Source organism: Oryctolagus cuniculus, chromosome 10 (assembly GCF_051225735.1).
Source record: "Oryctolagus cuniculus isolate XC-2025 breed Fujian yellow rabbit chromosome 10, ASM5122573v1, whole genome shotgun sequence".
NCBI lineage: Eukaryota > Metazoa > Chordata > Mammalia > Lagomorpha > Leporidae > Oryctolagus > Oryctolagus cuniculus.
Window position 1 is genome coordinate 35,412,134 of NC_142876.1, and position 13,819 is coordinate 35,425,952.

Consider the following 13,819-nt stretch of genomic DNA (forward strand, 5'->3'; position numbering starts at 1 on the left):
AAATAAATATATTTTTATAAAAGATAAATGTGAAACAGGTACACTGTTAGGAGTATCATGATGGTTTTATGTGAGCTTGTCAAGGGTCTAGTCTTCTGTTAATCTAACATATTTTCAGTGTTGTTATGAAAGTATTTTATAGTTGTGATCAATGTTGGCATTAATTGGATTTAAGTATATTGATAGGCAGAGTTAGACAGTGAGAGAGACAGAGACAAAGGTCTTCCTTCCACTGGTTCACCCCCCAAATGGCTGCTATGGCTGGCGCGCTGCGCTGATCTGAAGCCAGGAACCAGGTACTTCCTCCTGGTCTCCCATGTGGGTGCAGGGCCCAAGGACTTGGGCCATCCTCCACTGCCTTTCCGAGCCACAGCAGAGAGCTGGACTGGAAGAGGAGCAACCGGGACAGAATGCGGCTCCCCAACCGGGACTAGAACCCGGAGTGCCGGCGCCACAAGAACTATTTATTTATTTGAAAGGTATAGTTACAGAGAGAGAGAGGAAGACACAGAGAGAGATCCTCCATCTGCTGGTTCACTCCCCAAATGGCTGCAACAGCCAGGGCTGGATCAGTCCAAAGCCAGAAGCCAGGAGCTTCTTCTGGGTCTCCCACGTGGGTGCAGGGGCACAAGGACTTGGGTCATCTCCACTGCTTTCCCAGGCACATTAGCAGGGAGCTGGATCTGAAGTGGAGTAACCAGGACTAGAACTGGTGTCCATATAGGATTCTGGTGCCATCAGTGGCCGCGTTACCCACTATGCCACAGCGCCAGCCCTGAGTAAGGAATTATTTTTCTGGATAATTGAATGGTACTGATTCAATCAGTTGCAAATTTGTAAGAGCAGAACTGAGGTTCCCAAAAGAAATCCAACTGTGGACTGCAAAATCAACTTGAACTCAAAGAGTTCCAGCCTGCCCTTCTGAATGATCTTACCCTACAGATTTTGAACTTGCCTCACGAGGCCCCACAGTTATAAGTCAATTCCTTGCAACAAATTTAATATAGGAGTGTTTCATACCTCCTACTAATTCTAGTTATCTCATTGTACCATTATTGATTATACAAAAGCAATTTATTTTTCTTTCTTTTTTTGGTATTAAAAAGTGTTAAGCATTTATTATCTCAAAAAAATAAAAGTTAATAGAGTCTGTTCTTACTGATTCAATGAACAAGGAAAGTTCTGGGTCACTCATTCTACTCTCTCATTTGTAAAGTGGAAAAAACTATAGACAGAAGGCCCAGAGTTCCAGTCAGTGGGGAAACAAAGCCACTCCAGACACCATCTTAGATGATGGAGACAACTTCCTATCACTGGCTCCAAGTCCAGGCATATAAAGCACGGAGGAGTATCACCAACCACAGAATGCCAAAAAGCTCTCAGTAAGTCTAATTTCCTGCAAGTAGTGTGAATGCCACTTACATTTTTAATGCCACTCACACACTCCTGCAATCTCATTTTTCAGCTTGTACATCTAGCTCCCCTGAGGTCCACATTTGAAGAAATAAAAACAAATTTCCTTTCCCTGCCTTTCTTACATCAATATCCAGTTGTGTGGGGATTGGTGAAATTCCAGAATCACCCATATTTTTTCTGGTTTCTTGATCTACCTTCCACTTTCTAACTTAACACATTTTGCTTGCCCTGAATATTCATCTCCTTCCCTCCTTTCTTCTTCCCTTTGTCTTTTTGGTTTACGTATACTATTATTTTGAAGTCATCTTAAAGCCCTTTTTGAAATGGAGTAGCTCTTAGACAGATGGACTCTTAGAATGTCTTGGTGTAAATTGTTAATGGACTATTTTATTTTTCAATGAATCACAAAGAAATATAAACTCCTGAGAATAGGCAGGTAGTCTTTGGGAGGATGCCCAAGCAAAGGTAAATCCAGCACAAAATCAAAATTGGAATAATGAGGGTAATGAGGGTTTATGGGGTGGGAACGCTTGTAACCAGTTTTGTCAGGTTCATTTTCCATTCATTATTATTATTGTAATAAAACCAAGACCACAGTAAAACACTTTCTCACTGACATGCACTGTTTCTTTAAGGCTCTGTCAAGTTCCAGCCCTACTATAGGGGCATCACTGCTTCCTCCAGGCCCCTACTTAATGTCCCTTTCTCCTAACTGCCTTGTGGTTATACTCCAGAATTTGGTTGTTCCTTCTTCTTCTTTTTTTTTTTTTTTTTTTTTTTTTACAGGCAGAGTGGACAGTGAGAGAGAGAGAGAGACAGAGAGAAAGGTCTTCCTTTGCCGTTGGTTCACCCTCCAATGGCCACCGCGGCCGGCGCACTGCAGCCGGCGCACCGCACTGATCCGAAGCCAGGAGCCAGGTGCTTATCCTGGTCTCCCATGGGGTGCAGGGCCCAAGCACCTGGGCCATCCTCCACTGCACTCCCTGACCACAGCAGAGAGCTGGACTGGAAGAGGGGCAACCGGGACAGAATCCGGCGCCCCAACCGGGACTAGAAACCAGTGTGCTGGCGTCGCAAGGCAGAGGATTAGCCTAGTGAGCCGCGGTGCCGGCCTTGGTTGTTCCTTCTTTAATTGGTTGTACAATTTGTTCATCTTTCAGAAACTGCTATAGCCACCAATACCAGATTTGATGATCTATAATGGTAGAAATCTTGTAATATTTCAAGGTTATGAACACATTAGCAAGTATCAAAGAAATACATGACTCACATTGTTCCTATTTTTGCTCATGATTATAGCCCTCTATCCAGGACCAGACTTTAAAAAAGAAAATGTTTAATTAACTACACTCCTTGTCTACTTAAGGTGATCCACAAATCAAGGGAGGGAGGTGAATGTATAGCTGAATGTGGGACACATACATGACACCATGCCACCCAGGTCAGCTTGTGGCAATGCACGAACATTAATTATAATTATAAAATAAATATAAATCATATAAATAAATAATATAAATAAAATATATAAATTATATAAATAAATAATATAAGTAAAAATAATTATAATTATAAAAATAATTATATTATTTGTACAAAAGTGTATCTAGGGCTGGGCATTTTGGTGTAGTGGTTTAGATGCTACTTTGGATGCCTATATCCCATACTGGAGTGTCTAAAGTTCAAGTTCCAGCTCTGCTTCTGATTCCAGCTTCCTGCTAATGTGCACCCTGGGAGGCACTGGCAATGGCTCAATAAGTTTGGGTTCCAGCCACCCAAATGAAACCCAGATTGAATTCCCAGATCCTGGCTTCAGCTTGGCCCAGTTCTGGCTGTTTCAGGCATTTGGGATTGAGCCAGTAAATAAATCTCTCTCTTTCTCTCACTCTTCTTTCCCTCTTTCTCTCTGCCATTCAAGTAAATTTTAAAAAAGACGTGTAGGGAGTTCACAAAATTGAGTTTAGAGGATGAATTCAGTAATACCTAACAATTATTTTAGCTAAATTAAAGAATTTCTCTAGGTAGCATTATGTGGGATGGTGGCTGGATGGTGCATATGGAAGTAATGAATTTGAGGTTCTAGTTGGCAAGAATGGGTACAATTCTTTTACTGTCATAATGGCATCTGTTGGCCTGATGGTCCCACAGCACAGTTTCAGGTGAAAAACAACCACATGGGAGTTCTGAATTATGCACTATGTTGAGAAGGGAGGTGAAAGCCACGGCCCAGAATTTTGTCTTTCAAGGTGTGATGGGCAGAGATTCAGAAAGGAACTCATATTCCAGCAATGCCTCAGTATGGTGCCTTGGAAGACTGCAAGGGAAACAAATCATCTTTTTATCTCACCATGGAATAGAAATGGGAATCCCTGATCCCTGGGCCTTAACATCCACCTACAGCTAGATGACTACTCAGAGAATGACAGCGCACATTTAAATTAAAGCCTTCTTTTCCGCAGAGTGGAGGTTTTGGCAGGGTGGCTAAAACCTCTTTCAGGAGCCAGAGTCAATAGGCAGGCAGCCAGTTGAGAACTTTGTGGCTTGACTATTCTAAGTGGGGCCTACTTACCAGAGTTCCTGGTAAGTAGGCATTGAAAACAATGCCTCAGGTAACAATTCCGGAGGAGGGCACTAGAGGGGACACACCCAGTCTCCCAAAGCTGGGTACAATGGAAACCCCTGGACTTAAGAATGTGTCATGAAAAATGAAGAGTGGGGCAGCAGCTAGAGGGAAAGGGGTTCTGGCCTCCCACAAGAGAGTTTCTTGCTTTTGAAAACTTTCTAATGTATCAGGGCTTATTTCTGACTGCAACACGAATTGCTCCAAAATATTTTATTTTCCCACTTTGTATTATTGTATCATAGACTTTCCACTTAAGATTTCTGAATCTCAAATTCTGTTTTCTTCCTGTGTTCTTCCTAACCCATGATTAGAGAAGCAACCCCAAAATAAGTCCTTTATGAGACTTTGTCATTAGTTGATAATCCATAGATATATCTGAACAAGGTCTCCAGTTCCAAAGGAAATTAATTTAAAGGCAGATCCAATATTTTAACCTTTCAGTTCTTTTTTTTATTAAAAAAATCATATAGGTTTCAAGTCTTCCAAATCGCCACTACCTTGTTCTGATTCAGCTCACAGAAAGTTACCATTCCTTGTCTTATTTCTCTATTTAAGCCTACTAAGAAGCAAGTTCAAATATATATCTAGATTTTTCTATTCAGCAACATTAAACAGCTTATTTAGATTCACAAACCACAGCTAACTCTTGCTTTTTGATACCTTTCATCAGTCATATTCAAAGAGAAATACTTCCTCTCCAGCAATTCAACTGATTTTTCAAGCTCCCAGAGTTGGAGGAAATTGTTATCTATATTCTTAATGAATTCTTGGAAGCCCCTCCTCCCATTTGAGTGTTACTTTTGTTTTTCACTCTCTCCTTCTGTATGATTTGTTGCAACTTGTCACTGCACATTTTAGTTTTTTTTTTTTTAATTTTCTCAAAGTCAAAAAACAAAGTGACAAAGGCAGCAGTCTTCACTGAAGAGATAATGTCCATCTCAGCTTATGATCTTTTCCTGAAAAAGTCATCATACGTTCCCTGGCCAAAGCAGATTAACCCTCCACCACCACAAGTAAGTTCAACTCCTTCATGGATGCTGAAATAGACTTTTTGAAATAGCCAAAATTTTTAAAAATCTGGCTTTCCAATAATTTCACTTAGTCTAAGCAAGTGCCTTTTGTCAGTATTTCCTCACTTTAAGTTTTCTTTCAAAGTGAAACTCTCTTGCTGCGTAAAATACTGATGACCCAAAGCAGCAACAACCAGACATGTCCTTCTCATCGACTGTTCTTGCTTCAAAACGGATACAAGACATCTTCTCCCTAGTCCCAGGTTTCTGCATGAGTCATTGTTATTTCTGTTAGGAAACTGGCGCAGTTGTAGCCAGGTGGCCACATGGCCCAGCTACCTGAGCCAGGCTCCACCCCCATCCTAATAGGATTGGCTGCTCCTGCTTCCCTGCCCGCCCTCAGGCAAAGTTTCAAAAGGGCCTGTTCCTGCACACGTGCTCTCTTGGCCCTTCTCTCCTGCTCTCTCTCTCGGTTCCTCTCTCTAGTCTCCTCCTCTGGTCTCTTGGCTCTGCTCTCCTCTTCTCTGCTCTCTCTTCTCTCCTTGTTAGTTCCTCTCCTCTCTGTTTCTCTCTTATATTCTCTTTCTCTCTTTTTCCTTCGCTGCCCCTTCACTCCGGTCTGTAGGGTGTTCCCCAATAAACCCTTTCCCTTACTCCGGTGTCCGGTGTGCTTTGTGACGGCTAACATTAAGATATAACAATTTCAAGGCTAGATGTCCCATTAGCCTCTGTTAACCCAGCCTTTCCTACTTGCTTTTTTGGTTGTGCTGTGTTTTCTTACACTGTTGTGGTTGTTTTTAAGTTTCAAAGTTGGATTTATTTTTTACTTATTTTCATTTTTTATTTGAAAGGCAGAGAGACACACACATACAGAAAGAGAGAGAAAAAGAAATGGGCAGAAGTCTTCCATGTACTAGTTCATTCACCCAAATCACAACAGCCAGAGGTGGGCCAGGCTGAGGACAGGAGCCAGCATTCAATCTGCGACCCCACAATGAGTAGCAGGGACCCAAGTATCTGAACCATAACATGCTGCCTCCAAGGCAGTACTTTAGCAGGAAGCTGGATCAGAAGTGGAGCTGGGACTTGAACCAGTACTCTGAAATAGGATGCAGGTGTCTTCACTGCTGTGCTGTGCCAAATGCCTACCCCTGTTGTGTTTTTTAATTCTTAAGTTTCTTACTACTAGTTCCTTACTGCAAAAGTTATACATGCTTATTACTAAAATTTCAGGAAATGTAAACAGAAAAAATAATATAAATATTCATGGCACTGCCCCACTCAGTCACCTGCTGATAACATAGCTATGCCTATCTCTTTTCAAACTGGTTTTGATGCACATGTATTATTTCAATGAAAACGGGATTATGTTTGGTAACCTATGTTAATTCATTTAATAAATTAATCAGCTATTGGACAATTACATAGTATCAAATTTTATCCACTACAAGTAGCGCCAAAAAGAAAAATTATTTAAGAACAAAAAAGAATAAAACCATACAAATTCTGAGCAAAAATAAAATGCTTAAAATCACTTCTAAAGTTCTGAAACTCTCCTATGAGCACAACAGTTACAAATACTAGAAATTCCTGGATAAACAAATTGTTTTTTCCCATAAAATCTCCATTTCAGTTACTTGGAATTTCAATATTCCAGTGGGCTTTCACCTTCTCTAAGAGATCTTCCCCAGATTTTCCAGTTGATATTTCCCACTTCTGTGCACAAAGTCTCTCAAGTTGATACGTTAGACTAGTCATGTTCTGACTTGCTCTGTCACTTCATTGTTTTCTTATGTTCTTCTTTCAACTAATTAAGTTAGGGTGCTTTGCAACTGAAAAATGCTCAGTAAATGAAAATAACTAGGAATTATGTCTAATAATTGGGAGAATATTACCCACTATCCCTGGGATTTCTTTTCAGGCTTTTTTCCTGATCTGATTTCAATTCCCCTATTATACATGGTTAATTATATTAGTCAAGAGTCTTTCAGATAAAGGATAGAAAACCAATACAAATTAACTTAAGCAAAAAAGGAGCAATTTAATGCCTCGCATAATTGAAAAGACCAGGAAGACATTTCAGGCACATACAAATCGGGGATTCAAATAACTCTTTCTCTCACAATTCTGGTCTCTTAAAATTTTTTAAAATTTAAAATCCCACTGATAAAGTGAAGAAAAGTTCTATCTAATCTATGGAAATGTTTTAGTAAAATGATATATTTCAGTGGTAACACTCCTTTTTAATCACCATAAATATTCACAACTAAGTAAAAATATGCAGAAGTGACAATTAGGAAAATAATGAGAAAGCAGAAGGAAAAGAAGGTGGACCTCTATCATAAAATCCCCCATAAAGCATAATATGAACCTATTCTTTTGAAGCCTGGAGTAAATTCAGGATATTAAAAGTAGGAACAAGAGTAATAAGTGTGAATACATCCACATCCCCTTTCGACTACAGTAAGCAGGGGTGGGGAGATGTTCAAAATAAAGTCCTCAGATTTTATTGCTAAGCTCAGTGAGGGCATGGTAATAAATGGGATTGGCGGGCCCCTGAGCAGAGTTGTTATCTGATGGGTTGAAATATTAAAGAAAGTTGGTTACTCTGAACATTTGAACTGTGGAAGTGTTGAAGGAAAATTTAAAACGGCTACAAAGGAAGACAGGATTTTTGGCCACTAAAGGCAGCTTTCAGACTCTCTTACATGCAAAGATAAAAAATGTATCTCTTCTTTCCCTAAGCAAACTGTACATCCCAGGAGGGTTTGGAACCTCCCCCAATGATCCTCTTATTAGAACAGAAGAATCATTTTCTTCTCATCTAAAGTAAATTTATTCACTTGTCTCTGAGATGACATGCACCTTTTCAGCATTTGAGGATTTCACTGATTTATTTACAGTTCCCATTGCATGGTTTCCTGAATCATCACCACCATCGATGGTTCTAATATCTTCCGCTCAAAAAATAAATAAAAATAAAAAACTTCCCTTTATCCAATATCCTCTATTACCTGTTCCCTCACCTATCTGCTCCTTCAGATAAGAACTGTCTGTAATTACTGTCTCCAGTCTTTTAGGTAGAGTCCTATCATTCACTCAACAAATTATCCCAGCTTGCTGTATCTCTACTCTATTCTACATAAATTGATATTCTTATATCTCTGTGTTCCAAGGAACATAAGTCTAGTGGGAGATAGAAATAATGATCATCTGCTGTTACTCAGCTTATTAGAGTTTCACTAGCATTCCTGTTGACAACTATTTAATGCAGGAAACACTTATAAATAGTTTGTGTCACTACACAATCCCCACATATTTCTTCTACTTCTTTGGTTATTCCAAGGCAATCTCATGTGTTTGCCTTTCCTTTCTTCTCCATGTAAGCATAGACGTTTCTGACATTTCAGTCTTGTGCCCTCTCTGTTAACTTTTCTAATACTTTCTCCTTAAGTGACGTTTATTTTCACAACAGTTTCATTGAAATATAACTGATATGCCATGATACACACTTGTGTAGCCAACTACATCTACTGAATTTTAGGATACTTTCACCATGCAAAAAATTTCTATACATACTATCATTCACTCTACACTCTTCCTCTCTGAGCAGTATCCTTTGGCAACCACTAATCTACTTTCTGTGAGTGGTTAATCCAGACATTTTACATAATTGATACAGAATATATAATTTTTGTGGCTCTCAGTATGTTTTCAATGTTCATTCATGTAATAGCATGTATCAAAATTTCATACCTTTTACTAACAAATCATTTTCATTGTGTTATGTAACAGAAGTGTTTATCCTTTCCTTAGGTGGTGAACATTTAAGTTATTTTCACTTTTTTGCATAATGTTGTTAGAAACATTTGAGTATAAGATTCTGTACAGATAGCTAGTTATTTGGTTGTATGACCTGATTACTTACTGTTTTTCTGTTTTATTCTTCTACTATTTGGGGGGCTTCTGCTGAGGAAGAGGCCCTAAAAGAAAGCAAAGGAAAATGTGGAAATAATAGCAGCAAAAAAAGGTCTCAGATTTTAACTATCCATGTTATTTTTCCTTATTCTGACAAGTGAAAAGTTGTCTACTTAACTACTTTAAAATATTTTACTCACAAAAATATTTCTTCCCTTCCATTTATTTTTGACATTTTAAGACAATAAAAGAATATGAAGAAAGCTTGCTAGATGGCACTAAATACAAAATGAACATTTCAATAAAATATTAGACGGGCAACCCTATAAAGGAAATGTGCTTAGATACCTTACATAACATTAGGCAAACATTTAAGAACATTATATTAATTCTACAGTGGTAAATATCTCAAAATGACAATTTAATTATAAATTACTGTTATATTACAAAACCATAATAATGAAAAGTTATTAACTGTCACTTCAGAGAAAAGTCTTAAATATGGGATAATAACTGATTTAACAAGTTATAAAAGCAAATTACCCCACAGTGTAGTAAGTCACTGCACTGCTTTAGGAGAATAAAGATACTTCTAGATCAAGCAGAAAAACACCTTCAACTGAGCCAAAACAATATATACATATAAGTACACATCTGTTAATGAATTAAATGGTTTCACAGTGAAGGTCCAAGAAGTATTTGTCAAAAAGGACTTCACACAAACTAAATAAGTAGAAATTAATCTGCTTTATGGAATCTACTTTGTTCTCTATATCAGGCAGAAAGTAACACTATGAAAGGCTATGCAGAACTACTACTTATAACTTTTGGGGGACAAATTATGAAAACTATATCCACATGAAAATATACATAGGACTCAAATAGGTGTTGGCTTTAAATTATTATAACCAAGCTTGCACATCCCAGCTTGCAGTTTATGCTTTTCTAGCCAGATATTCTTCATATTCTTTAAGAATTTTACAAATTTCTCCTATCAACTGGCCTGTAATATTTGTTAGATTTCTCTTCAGAAACCTCTTTAAGATAAAATATTGGGCTGGTGCTGTGGCATAGCAGGTAAAGCTGCCACCTGCGGTGCCAGCATCCCATATGGGTGCTGGTTCCAGTCCCGGCTGCTCCACTTCTGATCCAGCTCCCTGCTATGGCCTGGGAAAGCAGCAGATGGTCCAAGTCCTTGGCCCCCTGCACCCAGAAGTAGCTCCTGGCTCCTGGCTTCAGATCAGCACAGCTCCGACCACTGCGGCCAATTAGAGAGTGAACCAGTGGATGGAAGACCTCTCTCTTTCTCCCTGCCTCTTCTTCTATCTTTGTTTAACTCTGAATTTCAAATAAATAAATAAATCTTTTAAAAAAATAGTTCACATTAGTAGAATTATTATAAGATAAAATATTGAATTGGTGATGACATCATCTGACTTATTTTAAAGTTATTAGCAAGGACAGCTTTTACTTTTTCACCCAGATATCCTTATTAGAAACCCCAGGGCCGGCGCCACGGCTCACTAGGTTAATCCTCCGCCTGCGGTGCCGCTACTCCGGGTTCTGTCCCAGTTGCTTCTCTTCCAGTCTGGCTCTCTGCTGTGGCCCGGGAGTGCAGCGGAGGATGGCCCAAGTCCTTGGGCCCTGCACCCCATGGGAGACCAGGAGGAAGCACCTGGCTCCTGCCTTCAGATCAGCACGGTGCGCCAGCCGCAGCGCACCGGCTGCAGCGGCCATTGGGGGGTGCACCAACGGAAAAAGGAAGACCTTTCTCTGTGTCTCTCTCTCTCACTGTCCACTCTGCCTGTCAAAAAAAAAAAAAAAAGAAAAAGAAAGAAACCCCAGGAAGTGTTGGCGCCACGGCTCACTAGGTTAATCCTCCGCCTGCGGCGCCGGCATCTCATGTGGGTGCCAGTTCTAGTCCAGGCTGCTCCTCTTCCCGTCCGGCTCTCTGCTGTGGCCTGGGATAGCAGTGGAGGATGGCCCAGGTACTTGGGCTCCTGCACCCCGCATGGGAGACCAGGAGGAATCTCCTGGCTTCAGATCAGTGCAGCTCCAGCTGTTGCAGCCATTTGGAGAGTGAACCAACAGAAGGAAGACCTTTCTCTCTCTCTCTCTCTCTCTAACTCTACCCATCAAATAAATAAATAAAATCTTAAAAAAAAAAAAGATACTACAGGAAGTCCAAAAACATTAAAGACTGAATCACTATAATTACTTCAGTCACTTCCAATTTTTCCATTTACACTGCATTTCTTCTGAATAGTTTTCACAGTGCTACTCTTTCCTTTGTTCCAATCCACCTGATATCCTATGCAGCCCTGAACTTAAAATCCCTGAGAAAGGCAAAGTTTTGATTTAGATTCTGGTTAAGACTTCAGTTTATATGTCTTTGTCAGTACTGTTTTTTTAAAAAAATATTAACTGCGGGGGCTGGCGCTGTGGTATCTGAAGCTAAGCCTCCGTCTGTGGCACCGACATCCTATACAGGCTCCAGTTCGTGTCCCAGCTGCTCCCCTGTGGATCCAGCTCTCTGCTTATTGTCTGGGAAGGCAGTGGAGGGGAGGATGGCCCAAGTGCTTGGGCCTCTACACCCATGTGCAAGTCCCAGAAGAAGCTCCTGGCTCCGGATTAGCTCAGCTCCAGCCAATGCAGACATTTAGGGAGTGAAGCAGCAGATGGAAGACCTTTCACTCTGTCTTTCCCTCTGTCTGCAACTCTACCTCTCAAATAAATAAATAAATAAAATCTTTTAAAAAGTATTAATTGGGCCCAAAGCGAAACTCGAACATGTAAATTAGGAGCTTGCTAGGATTTCAGAACTTTAGTTCAACATCTTGCAAATATTTTGGAGTAAGTTTTTCTTAACCAGAACCAAACGAACGTTCTTCAAAAACAGTCAACCAAAACCCAGGAATCCCTTTAAGTGTTGACATTGTCCTTAGTCTTTCCATCAGAAATTCCTTTAAATTCCTCTTTTTCTTCAGTTTTTATCTCAGTTATTTCGTTGGTATCTTACCTTTCTCCACCCTTTTCTTGAAGGGCTGCCTGTTGGATTTCTGCCTCATGCTATATTTTTCCAATCACAACACTTTTCACATCTCAAACTACTTAGAGGTTTAAATAAGCCACAGTACTTTCTTCTTAAAGATAATCTTATCAGCAATTAGGGCTCGGTATAGGGCACGGGCTCAGGCTAGCTGCTCAGGATTCCGTGTCTAGCGGCGACGAACGCTCTGTGACCTGGACCGAAGGAGTTTCCACCGCTTGAGGAGCTCCGCTCCTTGTGCCTAGCTAGCCTGATCCTTACCCTCGCAGTCAGGCAAGGCCAGAAAACCCGGAAGCCGCAAACCACGGTGTCTGGGCAGAGGAGTTATCGGAACATCATAGCCTGAGGAGGAAGAGTCAACCCAGGTTGTCACGCCGCCACCTGGACTACACAGGAGGGTAAGAAAGAATGTGCAACAGGGACGAAGCCGCGGGGGAAATGGCCTCTTCCTCTTCCGGCCATGGCGGGGTCCTGGTGGAGGCGGGGCCTTCCTAATTGCCTGCCTTACCCACCAGGCTCCTGCTAGACAGAAAGCAAGCAGTTTTTTTGTTTTTAGCTATGAGCGGCTGCGAGTCTCTTTTTTTACAATCAGCTTTCCTGAGATATAATTTAAAGACCATAAAACGTATGCATTCTAAGCGCACAATTCCACGCATGCTAGTTGTAAAGAGTTCAGCCATTATCTGTGCAGCCATTATCAAAATCGTTTTCCGAACATTTCCATCATGTCATAAAATTCCCTTAGCTCCCCTATTCAGTCACTTCCCATTTTCATTGTCAATCCTTGGCGACTTCTAAGCTGCCTTCTCTCATGAAAGATTTACCGTTTGGAAATAGAAACTTGGAATATGTGATTTGTGTGTCTTACTTTTGAGGTTTATTCATATTGTTGCAAAGTTACTGATTTGTTCCCTACATTTTGCTGAGTATCCCATTGCATGGACAGGTCACATTATTTTTAGCCATTCACCAGCTGATGGACATTGGATTCCCCCCCTTTTTTTTTGTCTATTACGAATCATATTTAGAATGTGTACAATCCTTGAGTATTCATTTCCATTGGGTAGATATCTAGGTGTGGAATTATGGTGTTGCAGGCTAAGTTCATGTTAAAATTTCTTTTAAAAAATGTTTATTTTATTTATTTGAAAGGCAGCGTTTGTGGAGGAGGGGAAATAGATCTACCATTAGCTGGTTCACTCCTCAAATGGCCACAATGGTTAGGGCTGGGCCAGGCCAAAGCCAGGAGCCAGGAGCTTCATCTGGGTCTCCCATGTGAGTTCAGGGGCCCAAGCACTTGGGCCATCCCCTGCTATCTTCCCAGGCACATTAGCAGAGAGCTGGGTCAGAACTGGAGCAGCCGGGACTTAAACTGGCCTCTATATGGGATGCTGGCGTTGCAGGCAGCAGTTCAACCCATTATACCACAAGGCCGACTCCTAAAATTTCTTTTAAAATGCCAAACCCAGATCTCTTTTAGATTTTTTTTTAAGATTTATTTTGAAAGGCAGAATTCTGGAGAGAGAAATAGAGATCTTCCATCCTCTGGCTCATTCCCCAAATTGCTACAATGGCCAGTGCTGGGCCAGGCTGAAGCAAGAAGCCAGGATCCTCATCTCAGTCTCCCCTGTGGCTGCAGGGGCCCAAGCACTTAGGCAGTTCTCTGCTCTCTCAAGCACATTAGCATGGAGCTAGATTGGAAGTGGAGCAGCTGAGACTGGAACCAGCATCCACAAGGAATGCCTGCACCTCAGGCAAACACTTAACCCACTAAGCCACATCACCTGCCCCTCTTTTTATTAGATT

At 40.7% G+C, this 13,819-nt stretch overlaps 1 long non-coding RNA gene across 5 annotated transcripts in view; it reads right to left on the minus strand.

Moving 5' to 3' along the window:
- The window catches only part of LOC149123736 (uncharacterized), a 56,997-nt gene extending 43,178 nt beyond the window's left edge, over positions 1 to 13,819 (minus strand). For 2 of the 5 annotated variants that reach the window (XR_016214049.1, XR_016214051.1), the window contains exons 1-2: positions 11,984 to 13,819; positions 8,975 to 9,029 (exon numbers count right to left, since the gene is read on the minus strand). This is a non-coding gene — a long non-coding RNA (uncharacterized LOC149123736). The remainder of the gene's footprint in view (positions 1 to 8,974; positions 9,030 to 11,983) is intronic. The other 3 variants (XR_016214050.1, XR_016214047.1, XR_016214048.1) reach the window with 3 other exon arrangements.